Here is a 26384-nt window from a genome sequence, read left to right as displayed (position 1 = left end):
CGCCTAGTGATGACCTCACTGAGTTCCCTTCGTTTTTCCCAGCATTCCTCTCTTTCTCTCTATCCGGCTTTTTTATTGTTTATTTATTTAGATATTTATCCACCGTGGCTCTCTTCGTGTCCTACATGTGACGGGATATATACATATACAGAGATATACATATATACGTATACAAATACACACACACACAAAATACATACACGCATACACGCGCGCGCGGTTTGCCCCAAGAGCACGCAATAAATTCAGCGGGCGAATCCCGCCCGCTCAGAGGCCTCCTCAGCCCCTCACGGAGCACCCGCGTGACGGCAGTTGGCTGCCCGAGATCCTCGACTTGAAGGTTTCTTCTGGGTTGCCAAGTCCTAGGCAAGAGTTTAAAGGAGCCCTTAAATCCACATAAATCAGCCTTTAAATCTTCAAGATGGAGACAGCAGAAATGAAGGGAAAGTGAGCTTGATTATTTATATATAGATATATAGATGTGAGATTGTGGGTGCTTTCTTGAGAGAGAAGATTATGTATGTAATAGGTATATAGTGTGCATATGTATGTGTGTATAATTACGGTATGTAACAAAAATGAATCGGATTATAAAAAAAGCAGTTTGCAATATAAAATAAAACTTTAAAATTCCTGATAAAAGCAATTTAAAGCAAGTATTAAAAACATCAAAAGGATTATCAAAATCAACACTAGCCAAAAAAGAAATAAAACACCTTCAACTTCTACATGTCTGGGTAAGGTAAAGGGACCCCTTACCATTAGGTCCAGTCGTGGCTGACTCTGGGGTTGTGGCACTCGTCTCGCTTTATTGGCCGAGGGAGCCGGCGTACAGCTTCCGGGTCATGTGGCAAGCATGACTAAGCCGCTTTCTGGTGAACCAGAGCAGCGCACGGAAACACCGTTTACCTTCCCACCAAAGCGGTACCTATTTATCTACTTGCACTTTGATGTGCTTTTGAACTGCTAGGTTGGCAGGGTAGGCATGCCTAAAAAATGTTTTACGTAGGTGCTGAAAACAGAGCTAGTGTGGTGTAGTGGTTAGTGCTGGACTAGGACATGGGAGACCAGGGTTCAAATCTCCACTATGCCATAAAGCTCAGTGGGTGACCTTGGGCTAGTCACTGCCTCTCAGCCAAACCTAACTCATAGGGCTGTTGTGGGATTAAATGAAGGGGAACGACGACCATATATATTGCTTTAAACTCTTTGGAGAAAAAGGCAGTATTAAGTCGTGGGTTGACATAGCAGCCGGCACAGCAATTTCTTCAAGTAGCTCTTTATTCTGGTAAACTGGAATAGAACTGACAGTGAACAGCTCAGCCGGCCTGTATTTATAGGCAGCCGGCTGTCACATTGTAACCACAACAGCTCAGAGTTCCCGCCTAAAATAACTGCCGCGGACCTGAGTGAAAACTATCTACAGACCTGAGTGAAAACTATATACAGTATCCCCCTGTTGGCCCAGGGTGAAACTACACTACATAACACCCCTCCCCACCGAGATAAGGCGTTAGTTACAATCGTAATGGTTTCCTTATATACAGCACTACGCGTAATGGTTCAATTAGGCACAAAAGCATATCGGTTACATTTCCCATACTTAGACCAACAGTGATACCTGTCCAACAACATAGTCCTTTAAATGAGTTGGGCGCTTGGAAACTCTGCCAGACCGCCGGGGACTGGTAGCCAAGTCCGGAGGGCCACACAGTTCTCGCTGAGGCTGTGGTGCGACCCTAGGTGGCGTTGGAACCAACTCCCCTGGATCCGCTGCTGTGAGTGGAGCCTCCGCAAGTGGAGTGGTCTGAGTCTGTTCTGAGACGGCTTGGTTCGGCTCCACGCTGGCAGTTTGCGAGGGAGGTGTAGGTGGGGCCTCGCCATCTGTACGTGTCTCTTCTGGAGCCGCAAGCGCAGTTGGGGGCACCTCGGTAGTGTCCAAGTCCCCAACCCTGCGCCTAAGTTGGTCTATGTGCCGTCGCCACAAGCGCCCGTCTTCGAGTGCCACCTGGTACGAGCGAGGTCCAGTGACTCCCACTACTGTGGCTGGCACCCAAGGGATGTCCCCCACATAGTTCCGGGCAAAGACCTGGTTTCCTGGGACAAATGACCGTGGTGCGTTGGCACAGCCTGGGGGTTCAGCCACGGCAAAGTCTGGGTGTAGCCGGTCGAGCGGTGACCTGAGGCGGCGGCCCATAAGCAGTTCCGCAGGACTCCTCCCTGTGGCCGCATGAGGGGTGATGTGTTGCGCGAACAAGTATTCGGCGACCCGCTCATGCCAGTCTCCCCGGTCCAGGCGCGCCAGTGCCTCTTTTGTCGAGCGCACCATTCTTTCCGCTTGCCCGTTGCTGGATGGATGAAAGGGTGCCGTTAGGGCATGGCGGATGCCCAGTCCCAAAAGATACCGCTCAAACGTGCCTGATGTGAACTGCGGTCCGTTGTCAGAGACAAGGACATCAGGACACCCATGCGTTGCAAACAGGCCTCGCAGCACCCGGATGACAGCTTCGGTAGTGGTGGAGGGCATCAGGGCGACCTCCAGCCATTTGGAATAGGCGTCCACCACTACCATAAAGGTCCGGCCGTGAAAGGGGCCAGCCAGATCGATGTGCACCCTCGACCAGGGTGTCTTTGGCGTCTCCCACGTGTATCCCTTAGCTGCCGGTGGTGCAGGCCTCGACTCCTGGCACGCTTGACAGGCGGACACCCAGGCAGTGATGGCATCGTCCATATTAGGCCACCAGACGTAACACCGAGCCAACGCCTTCATTTTGACAATTCCCGGGTGGCCAACGTGCAGAGCCTCCAGGACGCGCTGACGGAGTCCCTGGGGAATCACGACGCGGTCTCCCCACAGCAGACAGCCGCGATGAGCTGAGAGTTCATGTTGTCTGGTTGCGAAGGGCTGGAACTCCGATGCAAAGGGCCCTTGTGGCCACCCCCTCCACACCCAGTTGAGCACCCGGCTGATGGTGCGATCCTGGGCAGATGCGGAGGCCACAGTGGCAGCCGACACAGGCGCTGCCGGAAGATCCTCAATCAGAAGGAGCGATGAAGCTGGAGCCGGGTCTTCCACAAATGCTGGAAGAGGGCAACGGCTGAGGGCGTCGGCATGGCCCATCGATTTCCCCGGGCGGTGGATGAGCCGGTAGTGGTAGGCAGCCAGGAAAACAGTCCATCGCAGCATGCGTGGTGAGAGGACCGGTGGAGTTGGACGATCACCGGCGAGGAGGCCCAGGAGTGGCTTGTGGTCCCTTCTGGAACACCTCCTACAGATGGCGTCTCTGAATCGACACTTGGCACGGGAATGGTTGCCTCCGCAGCCAGCACATTCCGGTTGGCCCTTGGACTTCTGTTGGAACTTCCTGCGCTCCCGCTTTGTCTGGTGCACATCATCGTCTTCACTGGAGGATGCCTCCTCACTGCTGGCCTCTTCATGATGCACCGGAACGGGCTCCCTAGCAAGACGCAGGCTGCTGGACTTGCGGATCTCCTGAGCGGAGCGTTCAGCAGCTTCTGAGGCCACAGCCTCCTCAATGGCTTTCTGTAGCGTGAGGTCTGGCTTGGCTAGGAGACGCCGTTGCAGATGGATGTCCCGGACCCCGCAGACGATTCGATCCATCAGGGCATCGTCTAAGTCTCGGAACTCACAGTGCATTGCAGCCTGTCGCAGGGCGGTGGTGTAGTTGTTGATTGACTCCCCCTCTGCCTGGTTCCTGTGGTAGAACGCATGGCGGGCAGCAATCTTGGACGGCTTTGGTGCGTAGTGGTTGCGGAGCTTCTCTTGGATCGTGTCCCATGGTGATGCCTGGACTGCTTCAGGCGCAACCAACGCTCGGGCCGTCTCAAACACCTCAGGCCCACAGAGGCTGAGGAATAGGCCCCGCTTCCGATCCTGTGATACTGCTGTCAGTTCGTTGGCTTGGAGGTAGCAGTCGAACCGAGCGAGGTAGGAGTCCCATGATTCAGAGGCTGGCGCAAACGGCGGTAGAGGCACAAGTGAAGCCATGATTCCGATGCCGGCGTGAAGGGCGATGGATGGAACACAGTGCTCTAGCCAGAACAGTCAGCTCTGAACTGGTTCTGCCCAGTGATTTCGCTCAGTGATTTCGCTCTGTGATTCAGCTCAGTGATTCAGCTCAGTTCAGAGGCTGGCCGCATCTGGCTGTGCTCTGATGTCCATCTATCCCATCCTCGTCGCCAGTATTAAGTCGTGGGTTGACATAGCAGCCGGCACAGCAATTTCTTCAAGTAGCTCTTTATTCTGGTAAACTGGAATAGAACTGACAGTGAACAGCTCAGCCGGCCTGTATTTATAGGCAGCCGGCTGTCACATTGTAACCACAACAGCTCAGAGTTCCCGCCTAAAATAACTGCCGCGGACCTGAGTGAAAACTATCTACAGACCTGAGTGAAAACTATATACAGTATCCCCCTGTTGGCCCAGGGTGAAACTACACTACATAACAGGCAGTATATAAATGCAATGAATAAATATAGTGAAGGTGCCTGCCTGATGCTTATAGGCAGGGAGTTCAGAAGTGTAGGTGCTGCCATGCTAAAATACATTTGCAGATTGAGTATTATATGGCAGCTGTAACACAGCCAGTTCCACAGGTAGAAGTGGGCATAAGCAATCCCACAAGTAAACTGATCCCAGCTGTTAAGGGTTTAATATTCTAATTGTAACACATTAAACATTGCCTGGTTTCAAATAGACAACCAGTGCAGATCTGTGAGCAGAGGTATTATATGCTGACAGGGTCTTACTCCTGTCAACAAATGGTGGCAGAAGGACATCATGAAGTTTGTCTGGCAGGGCAAAAAGCCCCGGATAAAATTTAAAATACTAACAGACGCAAAAGAAAGAGGGGGATTTGCCCTGCCGGACTTAAGGTTATACTATGAAGCTGCGTCCTTCTGCTGGATGAGAGATTGGTTTTTATTGGAAAACACTGATGTCCTAGATCTGGAAGGGTTTAACAATGCGTTTGGGTGGCATGCATATTTGTGGTATGACAAGGCAAAGGCTCATAAATTGTTTAAAAACCATATTGTCAGGAAAGCTTTGTTTAATGTCTGGATTAAATATAAAGACTTACTTGAAAATAAGACTCCGAGGTGGCTATCACCAATGGAGGCTAAGGCTCCAAAAAGGCTTAACATGGAGGGTGGCTGGGCAAAATATTGTGAGATAATAGAAAGAGTCGGAGACAATTGGAAGTTGAAGAGTCTAGAAAAATTAAAAGACAAGGTGCGAGACTGGCTACATTATGCCCAAATACAAGAAACTTTTAAAAAGGACAAAAAAATTGGATTCCAGGTGGAGAAATCGAAATTAGAGACAGAATTACTTGAACCTAAGACAAAAGTGCTTTCAAGAATGTATAATTTGTTGCTTAAATGGAACACACAGGATGAGACGGTTAAATCAGCCATGATAAAATGGGCACAAGACATTGGGTACAACATTATGTTTGAAGACTGGGAAAGGTTATGGACCACCGGTATGAAATTCACGGCATGTACTGCCCTGAAAGAAAACATTATGAAAATGACATACAGGTGGTACATGACCCCAGTCAAACTTGCAAAGATATATCATCTGTCTGACAATAAATGTTGGAAATGTAAGGAGGCTGAAGGAACATTCTTTCACCTCTGGTGGACATGCCCGAGGGTGAAGGCTTTTTGGGAAATGATTTATAATGAGTTGAAAAAGGTATTTAAGTATACCTTTTACAAGAAACCAGAGGCCTTTCTCCTGGGCATTGTGGGCCAGAGAGTGTTAAAGAAGGACAGAACCTTCTTTCTATATGCAACTACAGCAGCAAGAATCCTTATAGCAAAATATTGGAAGGCACAGGAGTTACCCACGCTGGAAGAGTGGCATACGCAACTGATGGACTATATGGAACTGGCTGAAATGACCGGCAGAATCCGGGACCTGGGAGAAGAGGCAGTGGAAGAGGACTGGAAAAAATTTAAGGACTATTTGCAAAAATATCATAAGTTATATGAATGTTGAGAATTTGCTAAGCTTGGTGAAAACAAACTTCGGCAATTAAGTTTGACTATGGTGGAAATTAAGTTATGAGAGTGAAAGGACTAAATTTTAGAGTGATGTTTATATTTTCAGGATTGATGGAAAAGTGAATACACAACAAGTACCCTAAATTTAAAATACAAATAGATGAAAGTACAAAAACGCATGAAACAAGGTATTAATTTGCTGTTATTTTTTTATTTATGGCAAAGAATGCAGGGGGTGGAGGATGTGAGGAAGTCCAGTGGATTATGAAAAATTGTCTGCAAAATGTGAATCTTTTCTTCTTTATGATTATTCTTTTTTCTTTTCTTTTTTTTGTAAAGTCGCTTTTGTTGAATTATGGAAGATGTATCTGACCTTGGAAAGAAGCAATAAAAAATATTATTTAAAAAAAAACAAATGTGCCACTGCATTCTGCATTAACTGCAGCTTCCAGATGAAGTCCAAGGGAGGCTCCACATAGAGTGCACTGCAGTAATCCAACCTTGAAGTCACTAGTGACTGAATTACTGTGGTCAAGCTCTCCAGCTGTAGTTGGTTGCCCCTGAGGCTACTTGGGACTTCAGTAGCAGAGCAAGATCCAGAAACATCCTCAAAACTGTGTACCTGATGCTTAAGCGGGAGTACAACCCCACCCAGGGCAATAAATTGGCCAATTTATCAGACACTGGAACAACCAAACCACAGTATCTCTGTCTTGCCAGGGTCCAAGATCAACGAGTCAGATGTTATGGAGAAACAGAATCCAGCATCATCAGCATAGTGTTATAAGAAAAAACTGCTCCTTTATCCCTTATGGGGTAATCCAAGAGCCCGTATAGAGTCCTTATGTAGGTTTTCTATCGGTAGGAGAAAATAACAGAGGCCAAACAGAGAATATTGAGAAGCAAAGCAGCTAGTAAACACGATCTTTATTAAACTGTTGCAACAGGGTCCCCTGCTCACCCCACGCAGGAAGGGAGGAGAGGAACCCAGAACAAGGGTGTCCAAGCTCTTATATAGACATTTGAAATTGCCTCCCCTGTAGCTCAAGACCACCCCCCAAAACATCATACATACAACACAGAAAGAGGTGGTCCCCAGCAGAAATTTGAGTGTGTTGCTTCTCTCTTGTCTGCCAGGATACCTGAAAATGCCTTATCTGATTGCCTTTTCTGGGTAGCCTGCCCATTCCTTTGAGATGGTAAATACTTAGTTCCTGAATCTCTTACGCATATTGATAGTGTGTTCAGCTTAACAGATACCGCATTTTTCGCCCCGTAGGACGCACCTAGTTTTTTTGGGGGGGGAAATAAAGAAAAAGAAATTTATTTTTCCCCCCAGGTGCGGGGCTGGGGCGGGGGAAGCCCAAGCTTCCCCATCCCCCAGAACAGGCTGCTATCCGCAAGCCGTGGGAGAGCTGCGCAACTTCTTCGCGCAGCTCTCCCACGGCTAGCGGAGAGCTGCGCGAAGCCGGAAGCCTGGGGCGTGCTGAGCTCAGCGCGCCCCAAGTTTCTGGGTGCAGGCAAGCTCTCCACTAGCCGTGGGAGAGCTGAGCAACTTCGCGCAGCTCTCCCACGGCTATCGGAGAGCTGCACGAAGCCTGGGGCGTGCTGAGCTCAGCGCGCCCCAAGCTTCTGGGTCTCCGCTAGCGGAGAGCTTCCTGAAGCCTGGAGAGCGAGAGGGGTCGGTACGCACCGACCCCTCTCGCTCTCCAGGCTTCAGCGAAAGCCTGCATTCGCCCCATAGGACGCACACACATTTCCCCTTCATTTTTGGAGGGGGGAAAGTGCGTCCTATAGGGCGAAAAATACGGTACTTGCCAGACTGTATTTACAGGGAGGTGTAAGCCCCTACTGTCCAAAGACAATTGGAAAGCTTTACCCATTTTCTTCCTCCTTGCAGAGAAATATTTGAAGTCAATTTGGGAGAGTCAAAATGGCTTCAGAATTGTTCTCCTGTACTATTTCAGACACGTGGTTTATATACTTACGTATGTGTTTGCGTTGTACATTTATTATATATATATAGGATCTTAGAATTCCTATAACAATAGTAATCACACCCAACTTCCAACAGCAGGACCAGCCCACCCATGAGGCAAGGTGAGTTAACTGCCTCAGGTGGCAGGATCCATAGATCTGGCCTCCAAGGAATGTATTGCTTGCTGTAGATATTTATTCCCCACTCATTCCCATTGTAAATCCTTATTCCCCACTTGTTCCTGATGTAGATCTTCACTCACCCCCTTTTCCCTGGTGTGGGAGGGAATACCATTTTGTGGTTAGCCTCAGTTGCCAAAATGTATTGGGCCTAGCAGCTTCATGTAGATACCTTTTGTCTTGCCCAGTATAGCTGGAAAATCTGAAGTATGACCAATGAATAATAGAATCTTAGAGTTGGAAGGGACCCCAGGGTCATCTAGTCCAACCCCCTGCAATGCAGGAATCTCAACTAAAGCATCCATGACAGATGGCCATCCAACCTCTGCTTAAAAACCTCCAAGGAAGGATGGCAGGATGCTGGGAAGAGCATTGGTGTGGAGAAGGGTAAAGGCACAATGAATGTGCAGATTAAATATTAAGAAAACACATAAATAGAATGTGAACAAGGCAAAACTTGTTAGATAATAAAACAACACTTAGTGGAAGTTTGAAAAACCCAGCGGTAGAGAGATTAATTCTTTTATACTGTTGTAATTGCTCACTGTTATTATGATTATAAATATTACTATCTGAGATGACTTCCTGGCAAAGAAAGTGAACAGAGGTCCAATTGAAGGATCAGGTGCACCAGTCAAAGGTTTGTTTTGTGGGAAACCAACGATTTCTAGTGTAAAATTTTGTGGGAAACCAATGATTTGCTAGTGTAAAATTGAAATGCAACAGGTTAGAACTGAAGACTTGTCTTTTGGAGAAGATGTCCTAAAAATATAAAGAAGGAACATTGTTACAAACTGAGGAGAAAATGCATGGAGATCAGCAGAACTATTTGGAAATATTATCTTGGAAATATATTTTTCAGTCCCATTAACAAATCACCCAAACCAGTGAAGTAACTTACTTTTCACTTCTTTAGGGTGCAAATGAACTCATCCTATATAAAATGAGCATTGTTGAAATTAACAGGAGTTAAATGCTGAATTGTGCACAACTGCAGCCATGGTGTTTTTAATATGTAAATCTTTATCAGATGTTACCTAATAACAACAACAGCTCACCATTACTCCTGTTTTTCATACAAGGGTCTTTGGTCAAGTAGTAACAACTATCCAGATAAGTCTGTGGCAGGGGTAGGAAGTGTATCCACCTGTTCCTGATTCAAGTGCTGCTCTTAGATTCTGGTTAATGATTGCAATGGCCAATAACTTTATGCTTTAAAAAATGCTCTCAGGGTGGCTTACAGTTTACAGACTCATGCAAACTACTTCAGTTAAGAAGAATATAAGACAGATTTAAAATAAAATAAAAGCATTTACAGCAGAAATTTGAAATACTGTTGTAAATCCAAGCCAGATGGACTTGGTCTGGCATCAAAAATCTAGTAACGATAGTGCCAGCCACCACAGAAAAGTAATCAAAATGAGCCATCAGGACATTCAGTGCCAGACAGCAAGTGGGGTGGAACCTCTCCTCCAAATGTGTGTTAGTGGGCAGAGACAAAAAGGGTTTAGGATTTTAGGTTTTTGTAGGCTGGGGAGAAATACGTTTTCAGTCGGTTAGTGGTGACAAGGAAGAAAAAGCATCATGTGGACTAGCTGTGACAGGCTGTAACAAAGAGACAGAATGGCTGATTTCTCTGTCCCAAGATCCAAACCTACTGCCACTATGGGAGAAGCAAGAAACCTTATTGGAATGTGAATGCTCTAAACTCTCTCCACCTAGATTTAGGTTGTATATGTGTGTAAATAAACCATATACCATAAAGACACCACAGTCTCTGCTGTGCCTCATTGTCCAAAGGGAAACATAGACCCTGGGCAAGTACCTGGGCCCTTGGAATCTTGCACTACTCAAAGATTAGGGTGGTGTGCAACAGTACCACAATTTGGTGTGACAGTGCTCCTCATGTAAGCACATACACATTTTTTTGTTGTTGTTGCATACAATTTATTGAGCTAGAAAAAAATATTTTCTTTTTTGTTCCACGTTCACAAAACCTCTGAATCCCATCCGTGGAGCCCCTAGAGGTCCATGGATCACAGATTAGGAATCAACTTCTTTGCTTGAATTTTAAAAAATTGCTCTGAATCCAATTATTGCAGAAGACTGAACCGCAACACAGGGTCTTCTGTGGAATCTGAAAGGTACGTGTCAGGGCCTGCTTCCAAATCTTGTATAGAATTGGTGGGAGGTACATCTAGTGTTATAAATTGTCAGCAACAAGACAGGCTGTCAACGGCAGATGGGCTTGTACTTGATTGCCAATTAAAACACACACACACAAAGATGTTTAAACTAGCTCACACATCTGTAGTTGGCAAAGTGGTGAGCAACTCCATGTGCCGTACATGAGGTTGCTGTGGCAACCACACCATACCTTAATCATAAGTGTTTTGAAGTGAGCGATTGGTGAGTACAGACAGAAGAGGGCCTCAGGTTGAAACTGTCCCATACTGTCTCCTCTCTTTTGTTTCAAGAGTGCTCTTTTTACTTTGCTCTTGAAAATTTCCAAGCTGACAACTAACCTTCTTCATGCTTCTAGGATTAAAATCAGCAGACAGGCCATACAAAGTGGGCCTTCGCTACAGTCTTCTGTGGGGTGATGGGAAACCATTTAATTCCACCACCACCCTTTCCCAACAAATGCCAGTACAGCTTGCTGATAAACCATTCTTGTCAAGCACTCTTTGAAGAAACACCCCCCCCCACCCAGTGCTGTGTGTGGTCACTTCCAGATTACCTGCTTATGGAGCATTCATCCTGGTTTTCTATGCAAGGAGGTTATGCAGCAATGCATCAAATATTATGCCACACTTCCCAGTGCTCATAAAGAGAGCCTGCTGAATCAGACCAGTGGCCTATGTCAGGGTGGTCCAACATGTGGCCCAAGGACTACATGTGGCCCTTGAGGCCTTTGTTGGTGCCCTTTGGCAAAATGTGGTTCTCCCCCCCCCCCCCTTCAGCCGTCATGCTACCTTCTCAAAATCAGGTAAGCGAGGTGCTGGGCTTTGGAAAAGAGGTGTGAGAGTTCTGCCAGGGTCCTTGAACCCTCCTTTTGCCTTCCCAAAACCTAGTCGGCACTCCTTCTGCCCAGTCCAGCTTTGGCTGGAGAGGTGTCAAATTTTGGCCTTGTGCCCTGCTGCCTCCACAGCAAGGCAGTGTGCGGTCTATGGGTTCTGTCTAAAAGTACTCTTGTGGTTTACTTGGTATGAAAAGTTGGACTGCCCTGGTCTATATAGTCCAGCATCCTGTTCTCACAGTGACCAGCCAGAAGAAGCCTGTGGGAAGCCTGCAAACAGGACATGAGCACAACAGCACTCTACCCACCTGCGGTTCCCAACAACTGGTATTCAGACGCATACCACCACTGACAGTGGAGGTAGAATATAGCCACTGAATTTGCCTGATCTTTTAAAGCCATCCAAGTCGGTGGCCGTCACTATTTTTCGGAGAATTGCATAGTTTTACTATGCACTGCATGAAGAAGTACTTTCTTTTATCCGTCCTGAAGGATCCAACATTCAGCTTCATTGATGTCCACAAGATTTAGTGTTATAAGAGAGGGAGAAAAAATATTTCTCCATCTATTTGCTCCATGCGAAGCATAATTTTATAAACCTGTCATGTCATCTTACCTTTTCTCCAAACTAAAAAAAGCCCCAAATTTTGTAACCTTCCCTCATAGCGGAGTTGAGGTGAGGGGACTGGAGAACTGTACACAGTACTCCAAATGTAGTCGCACCATAGATTTGTATAATCGCAGTTTTATTATCAATTCCTTGCCACAGCTGGACTAGGCAGACCTTTGGTCTTAAGCCAGTAGGGCTCCTTTTATGTTTTTATCCTCTGAAAATTGCTGGAAACATCAGCCAACGTATTTCACTTTATAACTGCAAAAACTTTTCGTTGATTTTTTTTTTTTTTACCAACTTGGTCTCCAGCATGACGGCTGGAGCTGATAGGAGTTGTAGCCCAAAACATCTGGAGAGCACTAGGTTGGCAAAGGCTGTCATATCTGATCTCTGCAGGGTGCTTCTGAGAGAGTTGAAATCTGTGGGTTGCAAACGGCCATGTGAAAATCCATTCCAACTGTGCAGTCCTCTTGATAGTCTCCCCAGGGATGCTGTGCGGACAGAAGTGTACCGGCCCTTGCCAGGACCAGTTCTCTGATACAAGTTTAGGCATTATCATGCTCAACCTTCTAAGAACAGGAAATTGACATAAGGAAACCGCATTAAACTGATTTCTAGCAAAAATAATAAATATTTAAATGTTGGAATCACTCCAGTAAAATTAGTAAGAGTTTGCTGTTTCCCATAATGTCAGAGTAGTTGCATTCATGGTTTGCATTACCAACAAAGATCAGTGCCACACTCTTTTCATCCACCCAGAGAACCACACCTAGTGGTAATAACATCCCTTTTATTTCTTAATGTTCTATTAAGTGAATGTTTACTAGCCCGAACTAGTCCAAAGTGATTGATGAAATGCTTATCTTCTTATAATGCACCTTAAGTCAGGGAGGTAAGTGCCAGAGGACTTATAATAATACTTACAATAATATATCCAGGTCTCTTCCTTAACAGCACACTTTTAGTAGGCAAAACATCTGCTGGAGTTTCAACTAATCAACTAATTATACTGAGAAGATGGGCCACGAGAGTTAGACAAATTCACGCAGCAGAAGGCTATCAATGGCTATTAGACAGGATGGCTATGCTCTGCCTCTACAGTTGGAGCAAGTAATGTATCTGAGCATCAGTTGCTGAAAACCACAGTAGCTGAGAGTGCTCTTATGCTTGAATCCTGCTTGTGGGTGTCCCATAGGCATCTGGTTGGCTACTGTGAGAACAAGATCCTGGACTAGATGGGCCATTGGTCTGATCCAGCAGGCTCTTCTTACGTTCATGATCCACTAGGATCTTCTCCTGCTTAAGGTTCTAAAAAGCAGCTATGCAAAGATACTCAGGTAGGTACATGGTGCAACGTGCTTGCTGCAATCGAGCAAATATTGATCTGGTCAGTGTCTTGAGGGAAGCCCATCTCAGAGCTCTATGCATGTTTCCTTGAGTTCTGTGATGTTAGAAAGGTGGGATAGAAATACAATAAATGCTGTGATCTACAATTCACAGCAGTCAAGAGTGTGCATATTATCAGTAGTATTGCTAAATAGGGGCACTTCTAGACTGTCACTATTTTCAGGTGGGGATTCAATCACACACTTGCAAATCCAGGTTCTACAATTACAATTGACTGGGAGGTCTTGGGAACAAATTCACTTTCCCAGAAATATTGGATTTTGGGAGGGGAGGGAGTAAAGAATATGGCAGGGAAATGCACTGGAAAGTGTTGGTAACAGTTGCTCTGATGCAACGTCATCTATCCACCCCACAAACAAATCAAAATAAGCTGTACCCAACATTAGTCACACTTGGAGCAAACCCATTGGCATTAATAAGTCACAACTAACAGGTCCATTAATTTCAATGGGTTTGCTCTGACTAAGGCACCATTATTTGGAGCCAACATTGTCTAGTATTCCTGCAAAAACCCAGATGAATGCTTAGTCAACAGGTAGTATGGAAGGTGCCCATCAATATGTGTATTGATTGAAGGCCTTTTTTTTCATTGCAGGGACTTTCTGGAATATCCTGCCTTCTGTCCCCATGTTTTGCATCACTGTAACAGGATCCCCAAGTACAACTATTTACTTCCCTCACTGACAGCTGTTCACTTCTATTGCAGGAATGGTGGTGGGAGAGAGTGGTGCAGTTAAAACTGTTGAGGATAGATTATTAACTTCATTGACTTCATTTATTGAGACTAAAGCCTGCCCCTTATTTGCATAGCCCTTCTTTTTAATCCGTATCACCTCAACTTGGATTTTGAAAACAAGGCATGGGGAACCTTCTGCTGCCAGGGCCAGCCCTACCATGAGGTAATATGAGGCAACTGCCTAAGGCAGCATATTTCTTTTGGGGTGAGGGGGGTAGCAGCAGCACCTTGGACGTTCTTCCTAAACCCCCTTACCATCCCATCTGTTGGAGAACAGAGCTGTGCATGCTCCATTACCTGTTCTGCCCACTCTAAATTAGCCTGCTGGTTTGGGTGCAGTGAAGGAGACCATCATTTTATTGGTGTTGTAAGTTTTAGTTTTCAGTCCAATCAGTTTCTGTTTGTGGAATGTGGGGAGGGAAACATCTTGTCCTTTGCTCCAGGCAGCAAGTTTCTGGGCATGCAGTTCCCATCATCCCCAACCATTGGCAATGCTGGTTGGGCCACTTAGAAGTTGGGGACCAGCAACATCTGGAGGGCTATAGATTCCCCACCCTTGCTTTACAAGGTTGGCATGTCTGTGTGTGTTTAGTTAGAAAATGCACATCTGTAGAGTGTATGTTTAGGAAAAGCCACATTTTTAAAAAACATACTCTTTAATGTCCACTAGGGGGAGAAAGGTTTGTGATTCAAATTCATATCCTAGAATCATACATTATAATTCCCATTTAGCAATGTCACCTTTAATTTGCAAAAAACAAACAAACCCATCTCTCTGTGTGTGTGTCTGTGTGTACACACAAACCAGTCGAATTGTTCAGATGCAAGCTTAAGACTCTTAAAAAAAATACCTAACCCTTTTCTAACTGAAATATTTAAATTTTCTCCTTTGATCACCTTCTTGTGCTATGATGTTATTTTAACTGTTAATTCTGGACTGTATTTTATACCTATTGTTTGTTTTCTGTACCCCACTGGTATTTTATGTGACTGCTTTATGAAATATTTCAAAATGGCAGATAGATAGCCTAACTTCACATTCTAGCTTTGCATTTGCAGGAAAGTCTACCCACCCACCCACCTATGTGTAGAAGCCTTCACACCTGCACTTGGAAGTGGTATCCATTAGGAGCAGGTGCGTCATGTGACCGTGTATCTTAATTCTCAGAGTGCACATATATGACCACAACAGAAATATCTTATGCCGTGTGTGGTCTTGTAATCACTTGGATAAGTGCAGAATGTTTGGGTGGACACATATTAGCGATAGGACAAAAAAGAAACAGTTACTGAGAGGTGTGCAATCCTTTAACACTTGTTGTTTGGTCATGCCGGTGGATGTGATGTGCTGGAAATGAAACGTATGAAGAAATGAACAGGAGGATAACCATGGAAGAAAAGTCTTGCCCGTGGCCCCATCATATGTATCGCTGAGGTGAAGCACTTTAAACCACAAGCATAAAAATGGAAAACAGTATTTCTGTTGAACCTTGACTACTAATTCAGCCTTAATGCAGGTTTTTGGAACAAGTTTATTAACAGTGTTATGTCGTTTCCTTGTTTGTTGAATTTACATCCTGCTCTTCCTCTGAAGGAGCCAAGGATGGGAAAGAAATATGCTATTTAAAAGCAAAGCAGAATTTTTTTCCAGAACAGTTAAAACACCCTAAAAACAATTACAATTAAAAACATTTGAAAAGCAGTTACAATTACAAACTTCTTCCGTCCAATGATCTTGAGGTTGCTAGGAAGAGTATTTTTCAGCCAACAAATGCCAGGGTAAAGGGGGATTTTCCAAATTCATCCTGAAGGTTAATAATATTGCAGCAGGGTTCCTTTTAAGCCAGGAACTTGTGGCCTTCCCAATGTTTTTGGACTACAACTCCTATGTCATTGGTCGTGCTGGTGGGAGTTGGAGATAGACGAAATCTGAAAGGCCACCAACTAGTAATCCATGTACTAGACCCTCTCCTTGAATTTTCAGCTTTGATTTTTCAAAAAAAGTATTTTAAGTCTTGCAGAGCTTATCCACACTACTTCTTCTCCTGCTGATTTTCCCCAGGGGAAAATTGCTCTGTAGCGCTCAATCAGTAAAGGTAAAGGTACCCCTGCCCGTACGGGCCAGTCTTGACAGACTCTAGGGTTGTGCGCCCATCTCACTCAAGAGGCCGGGGGCCAGCGCTGTCCGGAGACACTTCTGGGTCACGTGGCCAGCGTGACAAAGCTGCATCTGGCGAGCCAGCGCAGCACACAGAACGCCGTTTACCTTCCCGCTAGAAAGCGGTCCCTATTTATCTACTTGCACCCGGGGGTGCTTTCGAACTGCTAGGTTGGCAGGCGCTGGGACCGAACAACGGGAGCGCACCCCGCTGCGGGGATTCGAACCGCCGACCTTTCAATCGGCAAGCCCTAGGCGCTGAGGCTTTTACCCACAGCGCCACCCACGTCCCTTAGCGCTCAATCAGAGCAAATGGCAATTCAGGTTTTCTGCAGATTGCTGTTTAAGAGTGGGTTTTTCCTGGGAAAGGAACAGGGCAAAAGGAAAACCACTCATACCCATGCTTTCTAGGCATGTGGAAGTGAGAGCGAGCCCTAACAGCACAATCCTATACATGTCCAGACAGGAGTGAGTCCCACTGAGTTTCAGTGGGACTTTATTCCTGGAAGGTGTGTATGGAAATGCAGCTTAAACCTTTTACTTGTTCCTATACCCTGTATAGAATGTTGATGTGTGTTTTAGTGTGGTTTTGGTTTATTGCTAAAATTAATTGGGCAAGTTTTAAATAGTTGTTTTTAACTGTTTTAAAGGGACACGGGTGGCGCTGTGGGTAAAACCTCAGTGCCTAGGACTTGCTGATCGTATGGTCGGTGGTTCGAATCCCCGCGGCAGGGTGAGCTCCCATCTTTCGGTCCCAGCTCCTGCTCACCTAGCAGTTCGAAAGCACCCCTAAGTGCAAGTAGATAAATAGGTACCGCTTTCTAGCGGGAAGGTAAACGGCGTTTCCGTGTGCTGCGCTGGTGCTGGCTCGCCAGAGCAGCTTCGTCACACTGGCCACGTGACCCGGAAGTGTCTGTGGACAGCGCTGGCTCCCGGCCTCTTAAGTGAGATGAGTGCACAACCCTAGAGTCGGACACGACTGGCCCGTACTGGCAGGGGTACCTTTTAACTGTTTACTGATATTTTTATTGTTATACAGTAGTACCTCGGGTTAAGAACTTAATTCGTTCTGGACGTCCGTTCTTAACCTGAAACTGTTCTTAACCTGAGGTACCACTTTAGCTAATGGGGCCTCCTGCTGCCACCGCGCAATTTCTGTTCGCATCCTGAAGCAAAGTTCTTAACCTGAGGTACTATTTCTGGGTTAGTGGAGTCTGTAACCTGAAGCGTCTGTAACCTGAAGCGTCTGTAACCTGAGGTACCACTGTATTCTTTTTGTAAACCACTTTGAGTTTTTTGGGGGGTTTCTTTTTTTACAATCAAGCTGTGTATAAATTTTATGAAAGAAGGAAAGAAAGAATTTTTTAAAAAGCGCATAAGGCACATTGTATTTGATCAATTGCTCTCTAGGAAGAAACACAGTTAAATCAAATAGGCTATTTGTCCTTATGTTGAGGCTCTTCTACAGTGATTCTCCCCCCACCCCCCACCCCCCGAAAAACAAACCACACACCACCAGCCTGGCCACAGGTCTCCTTTTGCTCCAGGCAACTTTCTAAGTACCTTGTTCAAGTGTGTTGGGTTTGTGACACAGCAGCTAAATGTCCACTAGATGCCAGGCTTCCTTTGCACAGAACAGCAGTGCTATGGGCTTCAGGGAACACAGCTATTTGGCAGAAAGAAACCAACCTTTTCCACTGAGGTTACTAGGTTTTTGGAGCTGGCCTTTGTAGACAGGGCTGTGTCCATACTCCATGCTTTATTTCATTTCTTTTAACCTGGTAGAATTCTACACCCTGGAAATGAAGCGCTTATAAATATGATAAACCTTTGATTTTTATTAAAAACAAAAAACAGAATATGTGTTGCAATTAAAACATACCTTTGACTATATTAGATTCTTAATTTATGGATTGATACTCAGGGTTTTTTCTTTTAAGCACAGGGATTTTAGGACTTAATTTGGATGTTTCGTATATTTATTGGATGGTTGATTGAGAAGATGGTTTGATCATTGGTTGCAAGATACACTGCTTCTGCCACATGTAAGTCAAACCAATCAATTTCTCTCACATTGTTTCAAGTTTTGCAAATACGAAAAGAAACTGAGTTCTTGTGTTTTGCTTCTGTTGAGTGTCTCAGATGTAATACTTGCATGCACCCCCCCCCCATTTTTTTTTAAAAAATATTCTGCTCCCAAGAATCCTGTTTCTGTGAAACTGAATAGTTCCTAAGTTATGCAAATTGAGAAGATGTGTAAAAATATTTAGCATTTTGAAATTGCTAAGACACAGGAGCAGCAAGGACTCTGAAGCCCTGTCCACAACCACTGAAAGTATTACTGTTGTCAGTAGCATCCAAGCTGACTGCTAGTATTTTAGTGGAATTGTTCACACTTTCAGGCATTATTCCTTCCAGTGGTGAATTCAGGTCATGAGTGCCAAAGAGAGAGGTATCTGCATGCTTAGGGGAACCCCAAGTTTTGCAAAAGGCAAAAAACCCAAAAATAAAATCATAAGGAAAAATACCCTAAAGATGACTATGGAATGCTGACTATCTGTTGAGGAGGAGAGATGGAATGGAGCATGCTGATGGGAGCATGGCTGGCTGGCTGGAACACTAAGCAGGCGCACTGCATATTGCAACATTTTATCACGGGTCCCATGGAAAGGAAGGAAAAGAGAGAAAGAGAAGAAAGCAGACATGCCCAGGAGACAGAGATTCTGTATCCACTTCCCTATTCTGTGCTTTTCTTGCAGAATCAAGGCATATTCACAGCCTTGTTTATAACTGCCACCATAATGGCGGAGAGGAATTAATTTTTATGAATTAGGCAGGCACAGATAACTTCAGAAAATTCATATTACACATACGATGTAAAAAAGAAGGCTTTTCTGATTGATCACTAGGTTCAGAGTAGGTCAGTAAGGGCTTTGACTTGCACTTGTTTAACATTGGCAAATATGCAAAGGATTGCTGTTTCCCTCTAAATGAGGCCACAAGAATTTCATACTGAGAATAGGCAGTACATTTGCCAGGAGACTTTTCTGTCCTAAGCTTAGTTTTCTTTCATCAGTGCTGGATTGGGGTCGAGGGCCACATTGCCTCTTGGCCAACCCTCCAGGGGCCCCATGCAAAAGTGGATGTGGCTAAAGTGAGCATGCCACCCACACACTCTTGTGTGCAGACACGCACAACACACATACATGCATCACAGAATCATAGAATTGTAGCATTGGAAGGGACCGCAAGGATCATGTGGTCCATCTTCCTGCAATGCTGGAATCCTGCCCAAAGCCCAACAGATACACATACAGCACACAATCCCACAGTACATATGTGGGATTAAATAAATGCACACACACAAACTTCTCTGTGGTGCATTGGATTGAGTCCAAATTCATAAATCACTAAAACTTGAGCCATTTTTACAGCCTATTATGGATTCAGCAAGACCCACTTGGTTAAATAGGACTTACACTCAAGTAAGACTGCCTAGACTCTAAAGTCACCCTCCCACAAGTCCTTTAAACCCAGAATCAAATATTCTTAACTGGTTTGCTGGTGATGGAAAAGCAATGCCTTAGCAGTGGTCAACATGTGGGTGATACTTTGTCTTCTACTCACAGCTGGTTTTAACAAAACAGCTTGCTACTAGAGGATGAATATTCTGTGTTAGGATAGATAAATAAGGGATGCAGTAGGGACTATAGCTCAGTGTCAGGGCTGTAGATGATTCCAGGTTCCATCTCTGGAATGTCCTGGGTCTAAATCCCTGCCTGTCAGTGTGGACAATGCCCAGCTAAGTGGACCAATGACTTGACTTTGTACAAGGCACCTTTCCATGTTCCCGTGGCAGCAGAGGGATGGGTAAAGTGAGGTGCTGCATACTGAAAAGAAGGTGCAGAGGCAGGAGTGGGAGAAGGAAATTCAGGAAAGTAACTATAGATGAGCTTGTGCCGAATGGAGTGAGCGAGAAGGATGTAAGCTGAGACAGGGGAAGAGATACTACAATCCTATACGCCCTTACCCAAGAGTAAGCACCATCCAACTCTATGGGACTGACCTCTGAGTAGATATGTATAGGATTGCACTGATAGACAGGGGCAGAGAGGGGGAGAATTTAAAAGGGTGGGTAATCAGCTTAATGGCGTATTTGAATACCTAGTAGACTCAAAAGTGCCCATTTAAGAGAAGCAGAGGAATTCACAGGTTTAGTCATTGAAGGTTTTGTTTTGATTGCACATTTACTTTACTGTCAGACTGTTTTGTTTAGAATTAGGTCATTTTGGTTTTTAAACTGTTGTGTGCCACTTTTGGCACTGATAATAACGCAAAGACAATTTATAAGATTAAAAACCAAGAAAAACGCTGTTTAAAAGGGGCCATTCTGTAGCCACCAGTTTCCTCCTTGCCTTCTGTCGTGTGTGTGTCTGCAGGGTAGGAGTCACCGATCCCTATGAGCCAGAACTATTGTGAGCAGCACGAAATACCTGTTTCACAGGAGAAAAACTGGCAATGCTCAGAACCTCCCCCTCCTCCAACAACACCTAGAAAATACCTACAACCCCGCTGCCCAAATAAAACCACAGATAGAACGCAGGCTAGTCCTCTCCAGCCCCCCCAAAAGGGATCCAACAAAATCCTTGGGGTTTTTTTTTAAAAAGAAAATAAATAGGATGGTCACATGACCTTGGCTGGCAACAAGGGTGCCATATTGGTCACAAATGCCAGATTAGAAACCCCATAAGGATATAAGAAGAGCCTTCTAGATCAGGCCAATAGCCCATCTCATCCACTGGCCAACTAGAGGCCTGTGGGAAACCCACAAGCAGGACCTGTGCTCCCTCCTGTGGTTTCCAACATACTGCCTCTGACCATGAAAGAAGAGCATAGTCTCTCCCAAGTGTAAGGTAAAGGTAAAGGGACCCCTGACCATTAGGTCCAGTCGTGGCCGACTCTGGGGTTGCGGCGCTCATCTTGCTTTATTGGCCGAGGGAGCTGGCATACAGGGAGCTGGTCATGTGGCCAGCAGGACTAAGCCGCTTCTGGTGAACCAGAGCAGCACATGGAAACGCCATTTAGCTTCCCGCCGGAGCGGTACCTATTTATCTACTTGCACTTTTGTGCTTTCGAACTGTTAGGTTGGCAGGAGCAGGGACCGAGCAATGGGAGCTCACCCCGTCGCGGGGATTTGAACCGCTGACCTTCTGATCGGCAAGTCCTAGGCTCTGTGGTTTAACCCACAGCGTCACCCGCGTCCCTTTCCCCAAGTGTAGAACCCTATATTTACCTCAGGCAGTATCTATGCACATAGATTTACCTGAAATTAAATCCTCATTAAACACAGACTGGCTGACTTCTGGTTGATCTTGGGAGGTTGCTAGTGTGCCCGGTGTCCTCAAGGGGACAAAGCTAGCCTTGTGCATTCCCACAAGACCCTGCCACAGGTCTGCCAGTGAATGCCAGAAGAGAGCTTATAGCCACGTCCTTCCTAAAGCTTGCTTTGAGCCAGGACTTGAGACCTTGATCTGCTTTGAATGCCACCGTGTAGCTTTGGAAGATATGAAGTAATAACAGAAAAAGTTAAAACAAAACAATACAAAACGCCATTCTGATTATCTTTTCCTCCAGGCTGAGGCACCAGAAGCAGTCTTTACAAGCCTAGAATTCAAGGGGAAGGTTTTTCTGTCAGTAGATTTGGCTTCTAGGCAAGTATAAGCCCTGGCACATCTCTCTCTCTCTCTCTGCTTAGCACCTGTTCCATCATCTTTTGGTTTGGCATGATTTGTTCTTGAAAAAGCCCATGCTGGGTGCTTCTTAACCCCTTCCTTGAAACGCTTGCCAACTCACTGCTCAAAGATCTCACTGGGCATGGCAGCCTCTGATTATAGAGTGCCACCACACTCATCAAGTGGGAATGAGGTTGGCAGCAGCATTGGCAACAAATACGCTGCTTTTTTTTAATAGAACATATTCATTTACTGCTTAATATATAAAAAGAAACCCCTAAGTGGTATAATCAAAGGGCAGAGATTAGAAATCAGTGTCAATTTGTATGAAGAATACAACAGTGAAATTCAAATAAGACCTAAATGCTAGGCGAAAAACAAATAACTAAGAGGGTGTATAGCTTTTATACGTACTCCATATAATGAGGGAAATTTTGTTTGTTTGTTTATCTATTACCTACCCTTCAACTTCGGGTGATTTGGGACATGAGCACCATTAACAAGGCATCTCGAAGTGGGGCAGGGATGGCTTTATTCTCTCCCAGTCCCCCTTTTATTTTCTGAGAAGTGAAAGCATGCTGAGTTGGGAAACACTCTGACCTTGAGAGGGAGAGAGGGGGGAATCTTTCCTTTGGACAGACAGACCTAGCTTTTAATTATTTTCTGAGTCCACTCCAATCACGGTGATTAGGAGCGAGGGGGATTTTGAATTATTTAATTCAAGCTTGAGTTGTTCTTCATGCAGGTCATTAGTCTCCATGTCTTGGCTGTGAAAGCAAGGTTTAAGAGGGTAGAGTTAGGCTACAGTGGTACCTCGAGTTACAAACGCCTCAGGTTACAAACACTTCAGGTTACAAACTCCGCTAACCTGGAGAGTTACCTCAAGTTGAGAACTTTGCCTCAGGATGAGAACGGAAATTGTGTGCTGGCGGCGCAGCAGCAGCAAGAGGCCCCATTAGCAAAAGGACGCCTCCAGTTAAGAACAGTTTCAGGTTAAGAATGGACCTCCAGAACAAATTAAGTTCATAACTAGAGGTACCACTGTATTAGAGTGGCCTGCTCCATTTCCAATTGTTATTTTGTCTAACAAACGATAAAAAGCCCTCTCTCTCTTTTCTTCATGGGGGGGTATTGCCAGGAAGGAAGGGTGGTGGGAGAGAAAAAAGCTTTGACTTCTCCTGTTTATTTATAGCAAAGATAAAATTACCTAGCATGATAGTCCCTGGGCATGTTTTTCTGAGGTTTGGTAGATTTATTACCCAGGGACTCCTCCCTCATGTTCCCCGTTTTCAAACTATTGTCCATAGCAAGTAAGGGAAAGGAATGTTACCCAAAATAGTAAATCTTGCCTAGGAAGAGGGATTGATTGTTCTACCAATCTTGGAATTGCACCTCTCTGAAATAGGCTGCAGATGGGCATTGTTGAAAAACTATACAGTCATACCTTGGTTGTCAAACTTAATCCGTTCCGGGAGTCCATTTGATTCCCGGAACCATTCGAAAACCAAGGCGCAGCTTCCGATTGGCTGCAAGAGCTTCCTGCACTCAATCGGAAGCCGTGGAAGCTGCGTCGGATGTTCGGCTTCCAAAGAACGTTTGAAAACCAGAACACTTCTGGGTTTTTGGCATTTGGGATCCAAAATGTACGTGTACCAAGGTGTTCGAGAACCAAGGTACGACTGAAATTGGCTGCATGTCCTTGAAACTTGTCCACTCTGTGTTTGCAAACACAGAGTCTCTCTTTTGATTGTAAGGGGTTTTGCTGTCGGATATGTAATGGGTGACAACATGAGGAGTGCTCACACATTACATTCAACAAGTGTACAATCTGTGTCCCTGTGTATGCAGACAGTTGAGCTGTTCACTCATATAGTTATTCACATGTATCATTTGATGAGTCTACAGTCTGTGTGCATAAATAGCTCAGCTGTACAAATCAACACCCTGTACACTCTTTCACACAAACACTTGTACATATGTAGAGATTCCCTGTATTTCTGTATGTGTGAACAAACCTAGAGTTGCTGCAATAGAACGTTACCCATCATAGCTATTGGAGACAAAAGCAAAGATGTTTTATTCTCAACCCGGTTATTTGTTTTCTTTTTTACAATGGTGCCATCTTCGGAAGATAGAGACATTTCTTTATTCATGCATCTCAGTGAGTGGTAAATGAGGCATGCTTGCTCAACTTGTTTCGGATGGAAATTAGTCTAATTAATCCATGCAGCTAAAGAATAATTGTTCTATTCCAGTACAGAGCAAGGCTGATGTAGCTGATATTTTATGGCCATTGTTGTGTACTTCGCAGGACCAGGATATCCCTCTGTTCTGTAGCAAATTTTCATGCAGTATAGCAACTTGTCAACAATATAGCCTGTTTGTAAGATTTCTAATATGTGAAATTGAATTTCTTTTGTAGGTGTTTCCTTGTCAAGTAATGTTTTAGAATGGACATTTGCTTTTCTGTTTAGGATAGGCTTATGTACATTTCATGTACTGAAGGAATGGAGAAGTTATTTACTGCTCCATATTTTATGTGTAGTTTTCTCCTAATCTATTACTTTCATTTTAGTTTGATCTTTTATAAGTTGTTGTAGAGCTGTAATTTTTTTAAAAAAATAATTGTATGTTTTGTGTTGCTTCACAGTAGGCAGGATGAACAGCCAAAATAAGAGCAAACTTCACTTGAGGTGGTTGTGTTGAAGTGCATGACTTGAAGGATTTATTATTATTTCTAATTACACAGAGCAACTTGTACATTTTGCAAAAGGCACTTCCAATGAACTGCTCTGCTAAAGAAACAAATTGCTTTCCTGGTTTAAGCACAGTGATTTCTGCACGCACACACATGCACACCCAAAATAAACATATATCAGATACTGACAAATCTTTTTAATTGATAAGAATCACATCCCATAATGAATTTACATTCTTTGACTGAACAATTCGGCCCTTGACGCCAACCTCTGAGGGAGAATATTGTGGTCATGGTGTCTGAACAGTGCGGTAGCTATGGCTACGTATATAATTCTTAGCAATGGAAAAAAAAGTGACAATGACATTAAATTTAATCAGGTTCCCCTTTTCGGTAGTTCCCACTGGGATGAGCCACTAGTGTCCTGCCTTAAATATTCAGAGCTTTCAAAGTTTGCATGCGTTTTTATGCTAGGACAATATCCTGCTAATAGAGGACAATGGAACTGTCATGTATATCTGCCCTGAGTAGCCGTAAGTCTGGATTTCACTAGTATAGGGATATTATGATTGCTTCTTTAGCCTTCACTTAGGAAGAAGAAGAAGAAAGAAGGGCCGTGATGAAATGTAGGGACTAAAATATAATGCCCCTGTCTATTTTCCTTTTGGAATATAGATCAGAGACGACTGTCCTTTTTAAAAAAGAAGAAGACAGAGCTTTATTTCCAGTCACACTTCATCTGATATAAATGAACCAGCACTGAAGATCACATGGCTGAATGCATTTGGAAACACAACCCAACATACATTAAGGAAAAGGAGACTGGAAAGCCTGACTCTACAAATGAAAAGCATCTCGTCCTTCAGCTCTACCATAAGATTTGTGAAGTGGAACTACTAAGAAGATGTTTAATTTTAACTTCATGTGTTCTCAAGCTGAACCCACCTCACGATTAAACACACAGAGTGTGTGTTTACTAGTTGCACTATGCATTTTGACCTCCTTAGTTTTACGAGAATGTGGTGTGGCATTTATTACTCTAGTAAAGGGAAGCTGTGTTAATCATAAAGGTACAAGAAAATTAGCCTCCTAAGTCTAGAATTCCTAATTAAGGCTGAAATCCGAAGCATAGTTTTCCTGGAAGTAAGCCCCCTTAAACACAGTGATTACGTCTGTGCAAATAGGCGTTAAGAGTTTATAGGGAGTAAAATACAGAATGAGTTCAAAGACGCTGTTGTGAAAGTATTGTAAGATTGGTTTGGATCATTTTTCAGACAGGGTTGGGAGTTCTGGTTGACTAATCAGACAGAATAATCAATTAAAAGTATTTTGATGAACATTTTGGATCTAATTTATTAGTACATTGGAAAAAAACCACTTATGACTAAAAATCCATGGGTTTTTTAGTTAAGCTGTACTCAGAGTTTCGAGAGACAATGGAGTGCACCTCCAGGGTGAAGCCAAATTGCTGTGTTAGCATCCCTGAAGTGACCTCCCTGGGGCACAAGCCTGGGCAGTGTGTATGGATGTCCTGGGCAGAAATTAATGGACTTAACTTGGTCATGTTCATTCACTGCAGTGGGTCTACTCTGAGTAAAGCTGTGTGGACCACTTTACACTTACACTGAAACGCATTTTCCATATTATGGCCAATTCACCCAAGTTTCTCAGTGCAAAATTTTGAGCTAGATCTCCTTTAATTTGCAATGTGTTGCAGGAGAGAGAGGGAGAGGAGTAGTTTTGCCCATGGGGGGGGGGGTTAATAGCCCCTCCGCATTCCAAACAGTAGCTTCACCACATTCCTCTTCTGAACATGTGGATGGTCTCCAAG

General features: G+C 44.5%; 1 long non-coding RNA gene across 3 annotated transcripts; it reads left to right on the top strand.

Moving 5' to 3' along the window:
- The first annotated feature begins 26 nt into the window (after positions 1-26).
- On the top strand, positions 27-25892 carry LOC114603956 (uncharacterized). 3 transcript variants are annotated; one of them, XR_013394140.1, is made up of 5 exons: positions 27-447; positions 10293-10334; positions 13825-15400; positions 18064-18168; positions 25229-25892. It is a non-coding gene; the product is annotated as an uncharacterized LOC114603956 (long non-coding RNA). The 3 variants fall into 3 exon arrangements; XR_013394139.1 differs by lacking the exon at positions 25229-25892 and adding an exon at positions 21758-25222 and having other exon boundaries at positions 18069-18168; XR_013394138.1 differs by lacking the exon at positions 25229-25892 and adding an exon at positions 21758-25222.
- Positions 25893-26384: the final 492 nt, after the last annotated feature.

The sequence above is a fragment of the Podarcis muralis genome, chromosome 9 (genome assembly GCF_964188315.1).
Source record: "Podarcis muralis chromosome 9, rPodMur119.hap1.1, whole genome shotgun sequence".
NCBI lineage: Eukaryota > Metazoa > Chordata > Lepidosauria > Squamata > Lacertidae > Podarcis > Podarcis muralis.
This window is presented reverse-complemented; position numbering and strand designations above follow the sequence as displayed.